This window comes from Polypterus senegalus, chromosome 16, assembly GCF_016835505.1.
Source record: "Polypterus senegalus isolate Bchr_013 chromosome 16, ASM1683550v1, whole genome shotgun sequence".
Taxonomy (NCBI): domain Eukaryota; kingdom Metazoa; phylum Chordata; class Cladistia; order Polypteriformes; family Polypteridae; genus Polypterus; species Polypterus senegalus.
Genome location: NC_053169.1, coordinates 74,060,726 through 74,083,062, shown reverse-complemented (window position 1 = coordinate 74,083,062; position 22,337 = coordinate 74,060,726). Strand labels below are relative to the sequence as shown.

At 39.5% G+C, this 22,337-nt stretch overlaps 1 protein-coding gene across 6 annotated transcripts in view; it reads right to left on the bottom strand.

Moving 5' to 3' along the window:
- Positions 1-20,457, bottom strand: part of sertad2b (SERTA domain containing 2b) — a 71,031-nt gene extending 50,574 nt beyond the window's left edge. For 3 of the 6 annotated variants that reach the window (XR_005630836.1, XR_005630838.1, XR_005630837.1), the window contains exon 1: positions 20,110-20,457. The gene's annotated coding sequence lies outside the window, so the exon portion shown is untranslated. Of the gene's footprint in view, positions 1-4,879; positions 5,001-18,330; positions 18,369-20,109 lie in introns of those variants that run through there. The other 3 variants (XM_039738006.1, XM_039738008.1, XM_039738007.1) reach the window with 3 other exon arrangements.
- Positions 20,458-22,337: the final 1,880 nt, after the last annotated feature.

The window sequence follows — 22,337 nt, the reverse complement described above, 5'->3', positions numbered from 1 at the left end:
TTCATATTCCTTCTGAATTTGATGTATTTTGCTATTTGATTTTATAAATAATCAATGGGATTTGAGAATTTAGGGTGGTCATTCAAGTTGCCTAAGGTTAAGTACAGTTCCACTATAAGCCAGTCAGAAGAACTGCTTTTTGGAAGACTATACTATAAAGAAAAAATTAAACAGAACCATTAACATTTTCAATATGTGTCATTATTGTTAATGTCTGTTACACTTCAAATAACAATTCTTATGGAAAGGCTTTGTCAAAAATCATTTAAAATCTATAGAACTGGACTCTATTCACTGTTTTGATATACGGTTGATATTCTTTCTTATAGTCAGTTTGAACCCATCCCTGAGACATTCTCCTCAGTACTAACTGCATGCGTTTTCACGTACCTGACTTCTTACATGTTGCAGAACTGACAGCTGTAAGTAAAAGATACTTGGAGATACTGAGCTTGTCAGTGTTTGCTTGGAGATCCAACTGAAATTTCCTAATGTGAGCTGTGAGGTTAATTGGGCCAAGTTATCGTGTACCTGGCCCCAATGGCAGACCATTATAAAAACTGGGAATATAGTAAAAATAGGTAATGGTTATTTCCACAATGAAAAACAGTGGCATCCCACACTTGTGTACAGGTACAGAATGTTGTTTTGTGTATACGGGGTGGTGTTTTGCCATTATTTTTAGCTGTATGTCATTTAGGCTATCTTTTAACTAGGCAGTATTGTACTTGTGTTTAGTAAGCTTGGTATGTTCATAAGAACAAATCAAACTATTATTGTAACATTAGCTGACATATAAAGTACAACCGTTTAATTTTTTCAATTATTTATGTTACAGTTGAAGCACAGGCAGGCTAAGCGGTCTGCTCATAGTCAAATATTGAGATGGTAATGGGAATTGAACTGGCAACAGTGTATTTTAAATTGTAGTGCCTTATCCACTACACTACAGAAATAGCAATAAGAAAATCCTAAATTGAAAGATTTATCACAGAACATTCATTCTATTTCAGTGAAACAGTTAATCACTTTTTTTTTCAGCCAACTGTGACACTTGTAATGTTGTCAAATAAAAAAACTAAAAAGTTCAGCCTTGGTCATGCCATCAACACCATGTTAACGATGGTCTTCCAACTCCCTTTATTAAGTAACATTTCCAGAAGTTGTATCTCCCTAGCAGCCAAAGCTCTGAGGCCATAGGTCCCACGTTAAAACTTGGTAACTGGATAGATGGACTTTACACCTCTAGGGTGAGGATCTTGCTGCACTTCCTTCTACAGGTAGCTTGTCAAAAATGAAACTTATCAAGCTTTCCAAACAAGTATGAATTGTTTTTTTCTTCCCATTCCAACAACCTCTGAAACATGACTTTCTGTTGTTTGTATATCCCATCTTGCATTCTAGCAGATTGCAAACTGCACATTATGTGGTGACTCTTTTTAATCTATCTCTTTTTTAAATGCTCCTTACTATAATCTTTTATTATGGTACTTATAAGGTTTCATGCTGACTGTTCCATACCATCTACCTCCAGCTTGCCGTCTTTATCACAAGTTACTCAATAAACTTAATTCTGTCTTTAACTTCTTTCAAAGCACTCAGGAATCTTATATGTATTTCCTGACCTGATCACTGTCTGTTTGGAGTATGAATGTTCCCCCTGCATTTCTATGGGCTTCCATGCACATCATAAAAATGCAATGGTTAGGGTAAGGAATGGAGACTCTATAATGGCCCAGTACGTAGCAGTGTGATTTTACCCTGTGATGTACTGGCATCCCATCCAGGGTTGGTTCCAAGTATACTTGGAAATATGCTGGCAGTGGCTTCCCATGACACTAAACTGGACAAACCAGCCACAAAAACTGATTGATGCATTGTGTTGTCCTTTGTATTGAAGCTTGTCATGGTAGTTGTTATGGAAGGCACTATATAAAATAGAGCCTGACTGACTGTGTAACGTAGCCAAGTGAGTTACTAAGAACTTTACAGCGTGCACCACTGATGAAACTGCAGAAACAAGTATTTTTAACCTTGAAATCCTGTCTTACTTGAAATATGCATTTGAAGAATATCTATTTATAATGTTTCAGTTCAACAGGCAGAGGCTAAAAACAGATGTCCACGAGAAGTAACAAGTCCAGCACACAACCTCTCTTCTGATACTCCTGTATTTTTGCAAGTGGTATTATTGTACTAGGCTGACCCTCCTTTTAAGGCGACCGACTTTTAAGTTGACCACTTCTTAAGGCAATTCAATATGTAGATCAATTTGATAGTTTATACAAACTCATTAATTTAGTTATATTGCATTTGAGCGGTATTACTTTAATACTCGTAGTTTCAGTTATTTTTGTGATGAAATTGAAACTTTTTTTCTATACTGAGGTCGCCCTTTTGAACCCCCTTGATATTTACTACGCGGTGAGGCATTTGTACTCCATCAACATTAATTATTTCCAGAGAGTCTATTTTTCCAGCACATCGCGCACAAAAGCAGGGAACAATGGGAGCACCAGAACTCTGCTCACATCATGCCGCTTCATACCGCAAGCTACAAGTAGTAAGTCTGTGATAAGCGGAATACCGCTACGCTTTCCACTCATGGGACGGAAGGACAATCCCGACTGCTTTTATATAGTAAGAAAGAAGAAGAAGATATCGCACAGTCTGGAGTAGAAAATCATCTTTACCTGGAAAAACGAAACTACAAATCCCATCGTGCATTGCAAAATGGACGGGGTGTGTGTGAAACTCCGCGCCTGCGTAGCACTCAAGGGACGGAATGACAATCCCGACCGCTTTTATATAGAAGGATGCTCCATGTTTATATGAAATGTTTACATTTTAACTTGATTCAGATTGATATTTCTTGATTTTTATTTTCAATGTTGCTGTGTTCGGTGATCTGTATCTGCTACAATGATCACTAAACTGCTGCCTTTTGATTTTTCGGTACCACTTGGACAAACAACAAATTCTTTACATTGTACTATGAGGAATTACAACGACATATTCATTTGAACTGACCTGATATTTGTGTGGCAGAGCGGTTAGTGATGTTGCACCATTACCCCCAATGTCTTGAGCTCAATTCACCAACTCTTTTTGGAGTTCACGTGTTTTCCCTGTGTCTCCTCTAGTTTTCCTCCCACATCTCCAAAGATGTGTAGGTTATTTAAACTGGAAATACCAAATTGGGCCTTGCAATAAGCTGCCTTGCACTCAGTGCTATTAATAATATGCTAATAATCTTAAATGTATGAATTGAAAGTAGAAGTAATGTACGATGTGAGTGCAAATTAAGAAAGAAGAGGGTAAAAATAAAATAGTACTAACCACCACACCTACTGGACTACATTGCACTCCTGCAAGGAAGAGAGCTCTGAGATATCAGGATAATTCAGCTCCTTTAAAGCTGAGCTAATGATTTTAAGAGGACAAGCTTAAGCCAACTGCAAAATTTAGGGACCACCTTCCAAAGCACAAGAACTGTCACAAGTCTTGTGGGGATGTGTTAAGATGAAGATGTACCTATTTACAGATGCATAAATAATAGAAGACCAAGCCTTCAACAAATTAATTCATCAGCTAGCGAAAAAAAAAAAAAAATTTAATTCACCTAAAGGGTGCCCAGCATGTTCATTTAATATCAGTTAGTTAAACCTCCTAACACAGTAAAATAAGCATGCAACTCTCTTCCTGTACTTTGCAGTAAATCAAGTTATGCCAGCTAAAGAACAGCAAGTTCATTGTCGACTTTAATAAAAAGTGTTACTAGTTATCTTATGTTTTTACTCCCTGTACAATACTGCACAGACAATTCTGCCAAGTGAGGTTTAATCAGATACTTTTTTTGGATTTTTATCTGAGATTGCTTTACACGCATTTAAGCAGGTACACAGAGTTCTGTTCTCAGCGCTGTCATCAAAAACTAGCTTTTATTTTACGAGAGGTAGAAGATGGGTCTAAATACATCATTTTTCCCCTTTAAACAGCACGTACGCAGTCTACACTTTTGACTACAGTTTCCAGGAAGTCTGTAGGTCTTCCTTGAATGGCAAACATGACTCAAAACTTCCTGTAGAGAAATGCTTTAAATATCAAGCCTTTCACACGTTACTTGTGACACTGACTGGCCTGCACTGCCTCTCCAGCCACCTTCCTTTTTAAATACAAAGTACGAAATTGTAAGACAAGTATGTTTTACAGGTTGACAACTTTAAAGATACAAATTTAACACTGTAAAGGAATGCGAGAAATTGTTGTCTGTTGTGATGAGAAATATCCTTAATCTACATCAACAATCAAGACAGTCTGAACAATTAAGTGATCTTTAAAAAAGGGAAAGGCACGATTTATATATCTACAAACTGGATTATTATTGGCATCGTAAACTGAGCCTCAGGGCAAGCTCTCAGTCAACTTGACTTGGACACATTCCACCAGTCCACCTCCACCTTATGGAGGACTCAGAGTGGACATACTTACTTTTCACACTCTTTCTGTTCGTCATTTTATTTGCTTACTTCATTAAATAAAATCCATTGTGTGCAGACAGATAAACTTGTGCTAGCCTGTTTATGGTTTAGCACGTTTTATATCCCTCGTGAAATCATTTTAACCTGCATATTAAAATCCGTTTTTTCTAGCAGGAGCAATCTGAAATGGCCCAAGAGACAGACTGCCCGGCCCAGTGAGGCTCTTATCAGCTTGTTGCCATGACAAACAACTCCAGTGAGAATTTACCTACAGAAACGGTGAAGTTAAAACCTCCTTCTGTGAGTCAAAACTTGCCTCGGCTACGAGTAACAAACCAAACACCTTTGTCATTAGACAAAAATAAATGGTAAAGAAAGCAAACTATATAAGCACTTACTGTAAAAGCCCAAATTGTGAGAAACAATCCCAGAGTAGCTGTTACAAATAAATGAAACCAAAAAAGAAAAAGATTTTCCCCAGAGAGGAAAAAAGTACAGTGTGTCTTCGCCGTAATCTGCTCTGGTTCCTTGTGTTGCAAGTTTACTGCAGGGCAAACTAATAATCTACCTAAAGCTTGTGAAGCCCCACCCACAGAATTCATTCTGTGCCTTTTTTTTTAAGAAGCTACTCACTCTAAATGTCAGATACACTGCAAAGCTGTGATTGGCTGAGGAAGTCCAAAGGTTGCTCCCGTAGCTGGGAGGGCCAAATGTACAAAGTGTGGCCAAAAGCACGACTGGCACTTGCCTACTTCCTGAGTGACATCCTGTATGCCCATCCCCTTTCAGAAACGTGCCCTCCACCAGTGTATATAACGCACTTGGCCTCCTGTGTAAACTCAGCCTAAGAAAGAAATACTTGTGTTTCTATCTCACCATGCATGTGTTGCTTCCATGTAATGTTCCGAACATAATCAGAGTGCAGGATCACAACAGTGCTTTTCTAGAACCAAACTCACAAAAGTGACTTTTTTCTTTTAACCACACATATATATATATATTTACTGTGATGGACTAGCATCCTGTCTAGGGCAGCTTTCCATCTTGCATTCTGTGTTGTCAGGGTAGGCTCCCTGCAATCTTGAATTGGATTATGCTGGTTTGGGAATGATATAGCACAAGTACACTTTAATAGCACAGGCACACACACATGCATACAAACACACACACACAATCAAACAACAGTTTATGGCAAACCAACTAAAGCCTTTCACTGGAGATGTCCCACCTTTTGTGTCAGCAACCCCCAGAACACACTTTGGGTCACTGCAGAGGCCAAGTCATGGTGTTCAACGATATACACTAGTGCTGGATAAGTACTAAAATTTTTCCCTTTGGTATCGATACCAACTTACGGACCTCATTACCAGTACCAAAACAGTTCAAGTAACAAATAATTCAGAACTCCAACGGTCTTACTCCATGCAAACCCCATGAAGTCTTGATTACAACGAAGCCAGTGGTTTCATGAGGTCTATAAGATGTCTAAACACGTTTTTCCATGTCTATTCTATCAAGTGTTATGGTTGGCTGGGGGAAAGGGGGTTAGTGGATTGGTGACTGGGGTGTTGAGTGGAAAGCTGACATTTACTTTTGGTACTAATAATCGGGAAATGCTGATTCCATACCATTTTAAAATTTGTTTCTTTTTTCCTCCAGTACTGGTACAATACAAAAAATACATACTTAGAAATTCACTGTCACTTACTAACCTTCCATTATGAAGTTATAAGTGCATGGCTAACATACCACATACTTTAATGTGATGACCATACAACAAATGAACCATGAGTCTGATTATTGCTTTCAGAATAGAAAACAAAACATTCAAACGACTGTTCACAGTAACCCAAGAAACACACTCTTTGATTCAATCCATTCGTTTCTTGGTTGCAGAGCGGGAACAAGGCAGGAACCAATCACGGATGGGCAGCCAGTCCATTGCACTTGCACTCAAACTGCACCAGTATAGAATCATCAATTAACCTAATCTATACTAATAAAAGTACTAATAAAAGGCAAAGCCCTCACTCACTCACTCACTAATTCTCTAACTTCCCGTGTAGGTAGAAGGCTGAAATTTGGCAGGCTCATTCCTTACAGCTCACTTACAAAAGTTAAGCAGGTTTCATTTCAAATTTCTACGTGTAACGGTCATAACTAAATCCTACTTACGTACATATATACGGCCATAGCCTACAGCTCGGTCGACATGTGAGGCAGAGTTGTGTCCCCCATCACCACGCCTCCCACGTAGTCGGCTGCCTGCCTATATTGCGTCCCCCATACCCACGCCTCCCACGTAATTGAGTGCCTGCCCATATAAGCCCGTCCGTCAGCAGCAATCCAATAGACACGCTGCCGCTAAATATTCGCAGGCAAATCAAAAAGTTAATACCGGGAATGCCTGTTAAACATCTTAGATTCACGAGTAGCAATTTGGGTGGTGAGATGTCTATCGAGGTGATCACTGTAATATTTATATGTCATTGAAATGTATTATCATCAGGCATGGTTTAGGCACCTATGTCATCAGGAAGGCAACAGAAAAAGGGACCTCAAGGTTACTATTATGGAAGTTAATTTAGAGTACGGATGCTGTGAATGTCAGAGCTGTAATAAATAAAGTTCCCCGGCATACTTTAAAAGAAAGTCTCGCCATCATTTCATTTTTCACAATTTGTGAAAACAAGACATGGTGTCTGAATAGAGGACAGTCATGGATTTTGTTGGAGTTCCCTCGCCACGAATTGACTGGGGTTCTCTTAACCTGCCGGGAGAATGAAAAAAGTTCCGACAGCACGTGGAGCTGATGTTTTCTGGCCCGCTAAAAGGCAAAGATGAGAGTGAGAAATGCAGCTACCTGCTCCTGCACATACTGTAAAATCCTTAGTACCCAGAGAAAAACCCAGACAGAAACTATTTGGATGTGCAAACTCAGAGCATCTGTATTAACCACTGTGGCTCCTCACTACCCACATAAAATGCGTTAGCTGCAAAGGTGTGTGACTTGCTTTTACAAAGTTTTTTTTGTAATGGAGAAGCAAAGGTGGACTTGGACTGAGCTTGTTGTAGTGGGTCACAACTTCTTGGGGAGACTTGTAGCCAAACAACTAGCAAAAAATACTAGCTGGCATTACTGGATGCACAACAAACATTTTCAGACACAATGGGCAGTGCCAACTGCAAATAACCTTTCTGAAGCAAGAATATCTGATTAAGACATTGTAGGATTAGAACTTAGGGCAAAAAACAACAAAAATGAAATATCTGTAAATAAAGCTAAATACAATCAAATAACTGTGCCATTACCTATAAACTGCAACAGGTAAGGACTTTGACATTTTCAACTTAAAAACATATAGATACAACAGCGAGCAGATAAGACAAGAATCTCCGTCATGGTGCACATTAACTACTCCTTGGCAGCAACTACGTCGGCATTTTGAAAGTCAGCTGCAACACACAATTAGCCAGTGCAGATAGCTCCAGTAAGTCCAAGTGTGACGGTGATATTATGACACTGTAACTTGATGCCACTGTTTCCATTCTGTGTTTTTTTTTTTTTTGTGCAAACCCCCACCCCTAAGGCACTTCTCTCATGGTGAATATGAGCTCCTGACTACAGCCAGCACTTGGTTGACAACAATGAGCAGTCGGACACGGCATCCGCACACTCCACTTATTGTGAAATACAGGCTGCTTGAAAGCAGAGACAATGATACGACAGGATTCAAAAAGAGTTAGCACCAGCTTACCTTGGATAGAGTGATACAAATGCAAGCACTGAAAGACCTTAAACTCCAACATTTTACAAACAGGAGGCACCATGCATGCAATTACTTTCCTTTTACCAGGACCCAGATGTAACATGCAAAATGGGTCTCATTACTCCACATAAACACACTCTTTAAGTTATGGCAAATGCAAGCAATCAACTAATTTGGTATTTCTGGCCAGTTTTAACACTATCAAGTCAAACAATTTCAGATTGTGATGGTCAAATGTATAGTACTTAAAAACTGTCAGGGCTATCAAAAGACAGTCTGCTATTCAGGTCACAAAAAAAGTTGCATAGCGGTCACAGATCCAATATCCTCCCACTCTGGGTTGCTGTTTGTGTGGATTTTGCATGTTCTCCCATTGTGTGAGTGGGTTTCTCTCCAGGCCTCCAGTTGTCCTCTCATATCAAATTGGTGCCACGGCCCACCTGCCAAGTTGTTTGCCTGCCTATGGTAAAGTCATCCCTGATGGAGGATCACAGGAATCATGGGAAAGAGAGGTCCTTTCATCGGAGCAATGTTTCAGCCGTGGCATGGCCAAATGGAGATGCAGCTAGATGGATGAGGTCTCCAGGACTCTAAAAATATCGAAACCTAATTATGTCATATCATCTACTGTTAAACCGTAATTCTAAAATTTTTATTATGCTGTCTTAAGGAATTGTTCTGTTGTGTATATTGTATTGTATTGACCCCCTACTTTTGACACCTACTGCACGCCCAACCTACCTGGAAAGGGGTCTCTCTTTGAACTGCCTTTCCCGAGGTTTCTTCCATTTTTCCCTACAAGGTTTTTATTGGGAGTTTTTCCTTGTCTTCTCAGAGAGTCAAGGCTGGGGGGCTGTCAAAAGGCAGGGCCTGTTAAAGCCCATTGCGGCACTTCCTGTGTGATTTTGGGCTATACAAAAATAAACTGTATTGTATTGTATATCCTTAAAACGTACAGATTAAGCTAACAGGCGATTTTAAACTGGCTCCATGAGTGTCTATGAGAGTGCACCTAGCCGTGAACTTGTACCTAGTCGAGGGTTAATTTGTGCTTTGAATCCAGTACTGGAGGGAGGAATGGATGGATAGATAGAAGTTCATTTGGCCCCAAGGGGAAATTTAGCATTTTACAGAAACTCTTTAAATATATAAATAGGTGCACAAGTAAGTAAGTAAATATACACACATACATTGGTCTGAATACACACACCAGATGACTATAAAACAAGAAAATTAAAAAGGAAGTTCTGACTTGGCAGTCACAATAAGGCATTATGCAGACATATTGTTGTTGGTATAAAGGAGCCCCAGTAGTGTTTCTTGTCACACTTCTGAATAATTTGTTGGCTAAAATACTCAGTGTATCAGAAAGAGGATGTGCAGCATTGTTCATAATGGCACTCAGTTTTGTTTTAATTGTATCCTTTGCTGCTACCTCTAGGAGGTCCAGAGTGTGCCCTATAACTGAACTTGACCTTTTAATTAAAATTACTGATTTTGTGGTCTTTTCTTGAAGTAATGTTACCAGCCCAGTACACCACAGTGTAGAAAATCACACTTGCCATTACAGAATTAAGGAAGATGAAGGATGTCACTCCCCACATTAAAGGAACGCAGTCTCCTAAGGAAAAAGAGCCGGCTCTGCTTTTTTTTTATATAGTCCCTCTATGTTCCAAAAACCAGTCCAACCTGTCATTAATATGGACCCCCCAGTACTTGTAGGAATGGACCAACTCTACATCCACTCCTTAAATAGTGATTTAGGATTAACTGGATATAAATATGTAATGTCACACACACACACTAACATATATTAAGACCAACGAAGAGAAGCAAATATTAAGCTCCTGCAAATTTTGGATTATGATACTTTTGAAAAGCAAAACTTTCAAGTTCCCAAATCCGATCCATCCGTTTATTGAATCCACTTAATCCAATGCTTGCTTGCAGGCAAATGCAGCAAACCCCAACATGACTGGACATAAGACAGGAACAAACACAGGATGGGGCACCTTTCCATCACAGAGCTTGTTCATTCCATGCCAGTTTAACATGGTGGATTAAACTCAAGTCTGTTAGAGGTTCTGAAGAGAGAACATGCAAACTCCACAACGTGACCAGTCTGAGAATACAGCCTCTTGGAGTTCTGAGACAGTAACATTAATCACCTCATCACCATGCCACCCTATGGCAAATATAAAAATTTAGAGTACAGCCAACCCCCGTTTATCGTGGTTAATCCGTTCCAGACTATGCCGCAATAAATGAGTTTCCGCGAAGTAGGATTCTTTATTTATAAATCGAATATTGTCGCAGTTAAGAGCATAGAAAGCCTGTTTACAACCTTCAAAAATACATTTTTTAACATTATTAGAGCCCTCTAGACATGAAATTAACACCCTTTAGTCAAATGTTTAAACTGTGCTCCATGACAAGACAGAGATGACAGTTCCGTCTCACAATTAAAAGAATGCAAACATATCTTCCTCTTCAAAGGAACGTCAGGAGCAGAGAATGTCAGAGAGAGAGAGCGAGAAAAGCAAACAATCAAAAATCAATAGGGCTGTTGGGGGTTTTAAGTATGTGAGGCACCGCCAGACAAAGCAGCTACAAGGAAGGCAGCAATGTGAAGGTAGTCTTTCAGCATTTTTGAGAGGAGCGTTCGTATCCTCTAGGCAAACAGCCTCTGTGCAAACAGCATCTCTGCTCACACCCCCTCCATCAGGAGCAGAGAATGTCAGAGAGGGTGAGAGAGAGAGAAAAGCAAACAATCAAAAATCAATAGGGCTGTTTGGGCTTTCAAGTATGCGAAGCACCGCACGGGAAGCATATCGTCTATCATTGAGGAGTTTTATTTAATACGTAATACGTGCTCTGATTGGGTAGCTTCTCAGCCATCTTGCAATAGTGTCCCTTGTATGAAATCAACTGGGCAAAGCAACTGAGGAAGCATGTACCATAAATTAAAAGACCCATTGTCCCCAGAAATACGCGAAACCGGAAAAGAATCTGTGATATATATTTAGATATGCTTACATTTAAAATCTGTAATAGAGTGAAGCTGTGAAAGTCGAAGCGCGATATAGCAAGGGATCACTGTATATACAGTATAAATGTATCTATCTGTACCCATGTAATTTATATGCTTCAGCTACCTTTATACCTTTGAAAAGGGCTGAAAACTTGGTTATGTTTTAGTCATTTTTACTATTTAATACCCTGAAGCCTTGAACCAAATTCAGTGGGCTTGAGAACATTATGTCATTATTTAACAAAATTCTGAAAGCTTCAATTAAATGCATTTTTTTATGTTATGTTTTATGCCTGTGACCTAAGATTCTAATAAGGCCAACTATCACTCTTGCATGTTGTAAAAGGCACTTAGAGTAGGTTAAATAAAGTGAAAAATGTGAAATTGTAGCATTAACTTCAAATTTTGCGGCAGTGCGTAAGTTAGTGTGTCTTAAGCTAGGCAGAGCACAAAAGCCATGCTATTATTGTTTACATTCTCAGTCACGTACATCCATCCTCTACATGTGGTTGTACTTTTGGCTGTATCTCTGGTTACAATGAGTTAACACTCTTAACTCTAATAAGTCTATGATGTTCAGAATTAAGCCGTGTTCAACAAGAACATGGGGACACAGTTGGAAACTCATAAAAGGGTAAGTTCTTCTTCACTCAGAGGACCAAATTAACATGCTATACAAAATCAATTAGTGTGGTGGAGCAGGAGGCACAATGAGGACATTTTGGTTGCATCCCGTGAACAACTTGTTCTCATCAACTTGTCTTAATCAACTGTAATGTATCATCTCCAGATATGAGCATCCCACCAGGAGTACTGTGGGCTTAGTTAAGGATTTTATTTTGAAATGTTCTAACTGGAGTTAGAACCAGAAGTACTTTTTTTGTGATTTTTTTTTTTGTCCTCGCTTCAAAACCTTCCATGAATCGAGCATCAGTATTAAGTGATGGGCAGTAGATTTTGAGTGATGATGCCACCTGTCTGCTCAATTTGTAGGGGACTCATATACATCTCTATTATAAAAAAAAATCTTGGGGAGGCAGACTAAGGAGACGAGATGTGATCTTCTCAGAAGACAATCTGATGTCCCGCAAGAGACACTTTAACTTGCTCCCAGCTCTTAAAAAATTGACAAGCGAAAAGCAAAACACGCAACTCGCAGCAGATGATCCAACCACTTCCCCTTCCATGCGTTTAGCCACCCTAACCCCCCATCTTCACAACACGAGCAGCAGAGACACAAAGTGGCAAAAAGGACAGCAGCTGTACAGGCTTTAAAATGATCGACCCCGTTTCACAACGTGAACAGAGTTATACGTCCTGCAAGAAAGAGATTTAACCACGCCCGAGGCCGGAAATAAAGGACAAGTATTGTTTTTACAACGTCACGCGAGACAAGGCAGTGAGCCATCATTTAAAACAAGTCCACGGACAACTAACCTAGCAGTTGTTGGATTGCTTTTGGCAGACATGCATGTGCTCCCAGCTCTTAAAACAACGACATGCGACAAGCAGAACAGGCAGCTCGCCAGCAGCAGAAAGACAGCAGATGATCCGACGGCATCTCCTTAGCGTGCGTTCAGCCACCCCCCCTTCACAACGAGAGCAGCACTATATGTCCTGCGAGAAAGAGATGTAACCACACCCAGGGCTGGAAATAAAGGACAAGTATTGTTTTTACAACGTCACGCGAGACAAGGCAGTGAGCCATCATTTAAAACAAGTCCAAGGACAACTAACCTAGCAGTTGTTGGATTGCTTTTGGCAGACATGCATGTGCTCCCAGCTCTTAAAACAACGACATGCGACAAGCAGAACAGGCAGCTCGCCAGCAGCAGAAAGACAGCAGATGATCCGACGGCATCTCCTTAGCATGAGTTCAGCCATCCCCCCTTCACAACGAGAGCCGCACTATATGTCCTGCGAGAAAGAGATGTAACCACACCCAGGGCTGGAAATAAAGGACAAGTATTGTTTTTACAAAAGTTTTTACAGTAAAAGTGAAAAAAAAATGCATATGTAACAATTCCCATCAAAATAACAATCTCTTTAAATTGTATATCCGGTAAACTAAACACAGGGGTGGGCGAGCGAAGCAAGCAGTGGGCGGAGCCCCCTAGTGTATATATATATATATATATATATATATATATATATATATATATATATATGTATGTTAGTCCTGGGAAAGTTAACGCATTAATTTTTGCCAAAAATGTGGTCTTTTTCAACATGTTAAAAAATATTGTTGCACTCAGGGCTGGCAACAGGGCAAACGCCTCAGGCAGTACTTGGTCAGGGTGGCATTTTCATGTAGTTATTTTTTTAACATTTTGAAACAACACAAAAAAAGTGTGTAGATAAAGAATTGCATACGCATCCAGTACCAGTATTTATATATTACCTTTAAAAATATATGAAATAAAATTTTAATTTAAAGGTTTAAAATTTCATATTACACCATTCACAACAATGCACTACATGTCAATACATAGCACTGGTGTTCATTTTCTTGATTTACACCAACTGACATAGGTGCAGGGGAGTGGGGTTTATGCAGTTCTGGTGGAAGCTAGAGAAAAGTTGCAACGGTGGAAATTGCATTTTAGTTTTTTATTCATTTCATGTTCTGTGAGAAGATCAATTCAACGTCAAATTACTTAAGAATAAGTTATTTTTTAGTGACACTAAAACCAAAATATGTCTTTAGTTTGCAGTATCTTCGCTAATTTATACAAACAACGCAACATGCACTGTGCCAGTTTTTAAGCGAAATAGCAGCTAAGAAGATCTTTTTTAGTGTGCCAATAGCAAAGGTGTAGGTAGAAGCAGTGTTTTCCAACTGTTTCCTGTGGTGTCACGTTTTTGTAACTCAAAAAATCTCAAAAGAACACCATGATTCTACCAAACACAAAAGCATTAAATCTCTTAGGCATGTTAAACTGTCCATAGGTAGGACAGGGGGTGGCAAAAAAAGCAGCCTGGAGATTGCCATTCGCAGACACTTGTGTAGAATGTAATTTTCAATCGTTGATGGTGATGAACAATTGAGGATAATATCTGCAGAGTTTTAACAGATGTTTCAATGTAGCCCATTAAGAGATACTTATTCTTTCAATCAAATCCATCTTTAGCAGTGTATTCAAACTCAATAGTCTTTTCGATTGTTTTTTTTTTTTTTAACTTTGACACATGTATTTTTTTTAAATGCATTTGTTAATACATTGGCCTTGTTTTCTTACTGCAATCTTTTCAATGTGCCTTTTAGGAAGGGATTCAGATTCTGGCTGTACTTGCACAAATAGTATTTTTTCAAAAGTTCAGATTTAAGGTTAATCACAATTAGTTACATACATTTATGTGATTATTTTTTTTAATCGATTCCCAGCCCTAATATACTGTATAGTACACTCTTAAAGGAGAATGTCTTCCAAAATACTGCACACGCCTGGAAATTAACTGCATCCAAACTGATGCAGTAGGTGCTATCTGTGTCTACACTGTATTCCTCCGTAAATAACAAACACAACACAAATTGATGGTGAAGTACACAAAATATTTTCCCTGTTAATTAAGCTAAGTCAAAATTATGGATTGTCAAATTGTGCATAATATGTACTCACTGACAAACAACAGGCAGAAACAAACTGATCAACTTTTTGTACATGATAACTGATTTTAAGCTAAAAAGCTATTCTGTCTCCAGCTTTTTTAATGAAACAGGAGTACGCTTTCAGCTCCATTCCTTTCATAACTGGTCTGACCTGCTCGGAAGCAAACCTCTGACGTACAGCACAGCGATTCCTCTTCACTTCCTTGAATTACAAGATTGTTTGCAGGGTAAGGAATTACTAGACTCAATTTAGTTTAACTCCAGGAATGGGTGTTACTCTGCAAGAGATACAACTAGAGCAGTGCTGTGTTTTCAAAAGACTGACAATGACAGCAAGTGTGATTAAAAACAAAACCAAAAAACAAAATATAGATTACATATATACACGCACCCACAGACAGACAGTAAAATGAGTAAGTAAAACGTCATGTACAAAAATGTGACTAATCTGTCAAATTACACAGCAAAAAAACATTTTTCAGGCATCCTCAGAACTGAAATATGTTTTTAACTCTTAAAAATAATAGCAGGGCATTAATCTTTATTACCATCACTATAGACTTGAGATCACCTTACTGCTCTTACTGCTGTCCACGCCACATTTGTTGACATTTCTACAGAGGGTTCAAATATTGAGAGAATGATGAGGGGTGGCTGACTAACCATTTCAGGGAGCATTCAACAATATGCGTGGGTCAAAGAGCTCACCAACTGTTGTGGGATTTCACTTTTCCATGTCATGCCTTCCCTGGTCTCTTTTTTTAACCATTCTTTCTCAGAAATATTAAGGCACGCAAATTTACTTGATGTTACATTGTAAGATTAAAAAGTATTATGCTTGCACTCAATGGACTGTAAATTGTGTCTGCATAGAGTTTTAGGCCTTTTTAGGAAAGTCGATTTAACTATGAAGAATTTATTTTAAAGAATCTGTCCAAAGACTCTGAAATGTTAAAGGTAAAGAGATAAAAAGGGCATTGTCAGTAAACCTTTCAAAGTAGCCCCTTGCATGAATTAATGTGGCACTTTAAAGATGGTGAACTTGAACACATGTTAGACTAAGGCTCCCAGGAGGGGCATTTTTATCATCCTCTCACATGTGAATACAAAAGCCTAGCGCACAACCGCACACAAACAAAGCCCAATAAGAAAGCAAGCTGGCAGCGCAAGAACGGACATGTGTGGTGCATAAAACTGCCCCAGGGCATCTCTGATTCTAGCACTGGCTCCACCTTCCTACACCAAGAGCTGTCTATGACAGGAGGAGGGAGTGGGAGAAAGAGAGAGAGAAAGAAAGCAAGCATTACTGAACCTGCTTTATGGTGAATAAAACAAGAAATGCAACCTGACAATGCTAGACTTTCAATGAAACAAAATAATGATGTCTGATGTGAGTAGTACACAGCAGCCAGCACTAGCTACTTCAGCCCTTTAAACTTTTTTCAGTTGTGCACAGTTTAAATTGCAAAATACAAATAGATAGATAGATAGATAGATAGATAGATAGATAGATAGATAGATAGATAGATAGATAGATAGATAGATTGGAAGGCACTATATGATAGATAGATAGATAGATAGATAGATAGATAGATAGATAGATAGATAGATAGATAGATAGATAGATAGATAGATAGATACTTTATTAATCCCAAGGGGAAATTCACAAATACTGGTAAAGCTACATTGTTCAGCAGCACAAACTCCAGAAATATCATCCCAAAGATGAACAAAAGATACTTGGAATGGCCTGTTAAGCATAACTTTGTGTATTGTGCAACACACGTCCTACAGTCACAATGAAAACAACAAGAGGTTGCACATCCCATATTAGCTCTCCTCTTTTGCCTGTTATTCGACAAGACACTTCATAGCAAAAACCTTAAAGAGTCTCTATGAAGCAGAATCAAATGTGGAACTTGAATGGGAATTTCAAGAAACTGTTTTTTTCAGTGAAAGTGCACTCATGTGTCCAAAGGGTACTGAAGTTGAATTAAATGCTCTCAGTAATCAGTGAGAAAAATAGAGGTCTGCATAAAATAGACGTTTTTAATGTATTAGAAGGCCAATGCAGTCCACGTTACTTACAGGCACAGCTCTCTGCTTTCAAGCTTGTAACTGTTTGCAGTTAAAACTAGACTCACACAAGCATGACCTTTGCTCTGTCTAATTTATGCACTATGTGATCTTTGGACCGTGTTTTTACAGGTTGCTGCTTTGCCAGTTAACATTTGCTATGTCTGTCTATCTAATGTAATCTGCTACTACTGGGCAGAAAACTGGAAACAATGCAAAAATTAGCATTAAAAGTACAACACATGCATTTTTGAGGGATTGGTCTTTTCTGTTAAAGCACCGTGATGCTAATTCCAGCGCTATGTACTTATGTGAAGGTGTCATTAAATTATTTTTACAATTTCAAAGCACACCTCTGCAACAAAAGAAATCAATTATAAACCCTTAAAAAAGTTGGATGATAATTTTAGGCATACTGATGCATGACTGTGAGTTTATAATGGCTGGCTTAACATAATATTATTTTTTTCCAGCATTTATTTTAAAAAAAAAACTGTCTGTGATTTAAACCAGGAGCCAGTGCCGTGCCTTTCATTATGGCACTCCATAAAACTACTTAATAAAGCAGTCAGACTGGAAGGATGGTGAATATTGAACTCAATGAATTAAGGCCCGGTGAAAACTTTGAACTATTCATTAGACTCCCTGGTATTTTCACAAAGCTCTCCAGAACAAACAGTGCAGTGCTCACTCAAACACGACTCTTAACTCACTAGTATGGAATGCAGAGCTTAAGTTGGATGTTATTTGGGGACATTCAGCAGCACTAGCAATTTAAGTTGTCAGTGCACACTCTTCCATAAACCTATGCTAAGAGACTTCATGAAATCAGCCTACAACACTCATCACTAGACCAGAGACTCCATTTTAGACATCTCTAAGAGCTACAAATACTCTACTTTAGAGAAGAAACTGGCATCCCATCTTGAATGGGATCCCAGTGTTACTATGATAAACAACCTTTGACCTGGATAAACATGTTGGGATGGGGATGAATGGATACTTTACAAAAGATGAACATGCAACATTTTTTGCTATTATAAGACAGTATTACTTGACCTCTCAAGATAATTATACATACATTGGTAAAATCATAAAACTTAGTACCAAACAAAGGAAAGGAACAAATGACAAATTTAGTGTTGCAGAGGTGCAGATTTTATACAAGCAGCATTGACTGCAAGATGGAAACCAACTGTGAAAGGGTTGCCAGTCCATCACTCACTCCTCGCCAATTTAGAGATGTCAGTTACTTTCCTCCTTGGGGATGAAAATCAGTGCACCCATAAAAATCTCAGAGACATGCAAACAGCATGCAGGCTGTTGACTCAGGATGCACAAACAGACATAAAATGAACATACTTTTCTGAGTTCAAGAAAGTTGTGTTACAAGTAAATGGCAATGTCCAGAAAGTTCTGTAACAAAATGTCTTTGAAATTTAACAGTCAAAGAAAAACAAAAAAAGAGAAATCTTGGATGTGCACATGCCCCAACAGCTGGAGCTCTTGTTGTAGACTTCTGCCTTGCATGACAAAAAGTTTCCTATTTTGGTAAACACAGCTTCAACTCTTTAGGTCAGAAAACAGTTGAATATTAGCTTAATATTTGCACTACTTGAACAAAGATGGATCATAAATGACAAAAAAGACTGTGGGTGGAACTGTAATGTAGGGTTTGGCACAACCAACTCACACATGCAGCATCATGGCTTCAAATACCACATTTAGTCATTCAGTGTGCGGAGTATGCATGGTCTCTCCATGTCTTGGTGACCTTTCTTCTTTTTGGGTGTCTTGCAATCCTAAATTGGCTCATTGCGAGTGGACCCTGTGATGGGCTGGTGCTGTCTGCTGGTGGGATAGGCTGTGCTTCCTGATGACCTTGAATAGAACTATGATGGTTTGAAAATGTGATGTTAAGTTAAACAGTGTCTTAGAAAATGTATTGTGTCTTTCATAATGAGTAAAGCACAATTTTACTCAAATATTAGTTTGGTTGACAACTAAAATTGGCCCATATAACTATGTGTTTAAGACTGTCCTGTAGTTGATTAACTTGTCATTCAGGACTGATGGTCCTTATGAAACTGACCTGTCTTAGTAGGTTAAAATATTGTTAAATGGATGGAAAGACCTAATCTACCGCTACAGTTACAGCTTCCAACTCACATGTTACTCGCCAAAAATAATTAAATGATGCAAGTTAATCATAAACTGAACTATTAAAGAATGGTGTCCTTATTAAATTATACTGTTTCTTTTTCCGTTTTCTTGTCGTGTTCTAAAAAATTATTAAGCAGAAAATTGCCGTTTATGTTTTACGGCGTTAGTTTTAATTTAAACCATAAGTTCTATAGAGATCGAAACTATTTCACAAGGAACAAATGGCTTGGGACACTTGACGAAAAAGTAACTCCGCAATATGGGTAATAACAACTCCAATGAACTGAACCACTAACTGAGACGGGCGTCATTTTTGAGCTTGTGCTGTTTGGGCGCTGAAATCTGTTTGTTTTCCTCCCTACTAAAATGCAGCGGTGACTCACTGATCTATATTCATACCCATGACAAATCTTCAAAGTATGACTACTACATGCAGGCAGGCAGGCAGCGCGATTCTGGACGACGATCGAGTCATACAGCAATACCCGCAGCATTAAAGCCCACTCGTGATGGAGGCCATCGTGAAAGTTTAATTACATCACCAGCCCACAAGTCTCACAGCCGGGGCATGTGTCGAGCATCTTTCCAGTCACATCTGCGAACGTCCACCACTATTGACTGGGAACCCAGTCGCGCATAGCACCATAAAATGTCGCCTAGGACCCTGATTTACAAAAATAACGTTCTTAAATATACAAATAGGAAGTTGCCGGGGAAAGTCCAAAATATGTTAGAACCTCTGAACAAAGACCGAGGAGAACCCGATTCATCTCAACCCAAGTCTGACCTAGACGCCGCTCAACTTTACGTAACACTTCACAGAAGTCCTCAGTGATCTGAAGGAAAACGAAGTGAGTAGAGAGATCTCATAGGACGGAGATCGCGGCATCACATAAATCTCTGCCTCGGTCTCGTCTCAAGTTTGACAAGCCATACATTGTCCCCTAGCACATTATCCCTGCGTCCGAATCAACTTACCACATGCACCTCCACCTGACCGTGAAAAGAAAGCATCCCCTGGTCACGGGCTCGCCAAGCACGGCTGCTCCATATGTAGCCGCCGGCATCCACTACGTCGCGCACGCTCTTCTTTACTGGAAACGTCGATTCTCGTTTTCGTCAGTTATTACCCACTCTGCCACAACCCTCAAGAGCGACAGGCGACAAAAAGAAAATAAAGCCGGGAGACGTGCAGGACTGAGACGGCCTCCGTGTCCGCACTGCCACAGCGCCAACCCCGTTAAGTATGGCGTAAGAAGATCCTCAGTTGCTGCTGCTGCTGCCGCCGCCGCCGCCGCTGCAAGCTGTGTGTCTGGCTTTAGTCAAAGTCCGCCCCCCTCCGTCTACCCCCTCCCTCACTTGGCACCTGGAAGCAGAGAGCGAGCGAAAGAGGCAGGCAGGCAGGCAGGCGGGCGGGGGATCAAGCCATGCTTCACATGTGCCTACTCTGCCTCTGCAGCCAATGAGACAGAAGGCTGCCGTTCTTCATGTCAGCTCCATGTGCCTTTGTGTCCCGAGGGAGCGCAAACGCTAATATACAAATCTGCTGCGCCTGCACTAACTGCAACACCCCCACCCCAGGCAAAGAGCAGGTCTGGGGACAACGCTGGATGGACGGGCCACTGACAGTGACAGGGTACCCCGTGCGGCCCCTCCTACAACTTCGAAGCAGCGGTCCTCCCATCGGATCAAAACCACGTTGTGCGAGCAGCAAACCACAAATATGACAACTATTTAAGATATTCGAGGGCTTAAAGGCGATCAACAACTTCGTGTGCAGTATTAAAAACATTCCTCACATTACTCTTGGCTGTGTGCTCTATTGCTGCATTTTACTTGACACTCCATGGTGGTGTGCTGCCCCACGCAGTCGTGAGAAACCCACGCGAAGTCACAAGTGCCCAGTGCATGCACCTCGTTTTTGCCACCCTGAATACACGGGCCGGTTCCTGCCTCTCCTCCTCAGTCCTTCAGACTTTCGAGTCTGAGGAGGTTATGTTACTTGTTACTTTCCTCTTCTGGTTACAGTGTATTGCTGACGTCATAACGATTTCTTTTCAAATAGACAGCATTTCTTGTGAGATACTGTACTGTATATAACGTCTGCTTAGTTAGATTCTTTGGTTTCTCTTCCACGTTATCTATCAGTTTTTGAAAGTTGTGCCTTACTCCTATCATGCTGGAATCCACACTTAAGGGGAATGGCAGCCAATCACAGGACAAATTCACTCATATGGGACAATTTAAATACTCCAGTTAGAGTAATACACTAAAGAATAAGGCCCTATCAGCATTAATCAAGAGGCAGGAACCATCCTGTATGGATCTTCTGTCTTTCACAAGACACATGTATATATTAGTATAATCAGAAGACACAAATTGACATAACATGCATAGAAACACTTGCATTGCCTGATAAAAGAGCAACTGGAGTCTTCCCATAAGGAGGAATATTTCAGACCAAATAAATAATAACATGAAATGTGAGTATAAAAAGTAAATGTGTCACAATATTTTATTTTTGTTGCTTATTTCATCATTTATTTCAGTGACATGGCACAAAACATTAAATAAGCCCTGAAATGAGAATTGTCACTTTCACTCTTCAACTTGAGAGGGTGGATTTTAGCATGTACATCAGTAAGTAAGTTAACATAACCCATCACAAACATGAAATACAGAAAGATGGATGGAATTTAATTAATAAAATATAAGTCCTGAATTAGCAAATTCAGTTAACCAGTAACATGTAGTTAATCCTTCTGAAGTTACACTATCATATAAAATACATCTTTTAAAGATAAACTAGCTTAAACATTTCAGCACATTTCATATGACAGTCCCTTCCTTAATGGCATCACCAAAAAGTAGAAGTTTAATCAAATTTTACTTCATATAGCACATTTCACAGTATCGCAACACAACTACTTTCTAAAGAAAGAGCTATAATTATCTGCATATACACACATAAAAAAATACAAACGTTGTTACTATAGTTAAAGCTACAAATAATGACTTGACACAGCAAAACTATTTCAGTTGAAATCAAGGTGCCATTTAAGTGAACTCACTTCGTCACTGTTGAAATAAGACGGGGTGTAACAGAGTGGCACATATGACGTTCATTTTTGCATTGAATCTCAAAGAGTGTATCAAAATGGAATATCACAAAGTGACAATTGGAGAAAACAAAATCATGCCTAGTA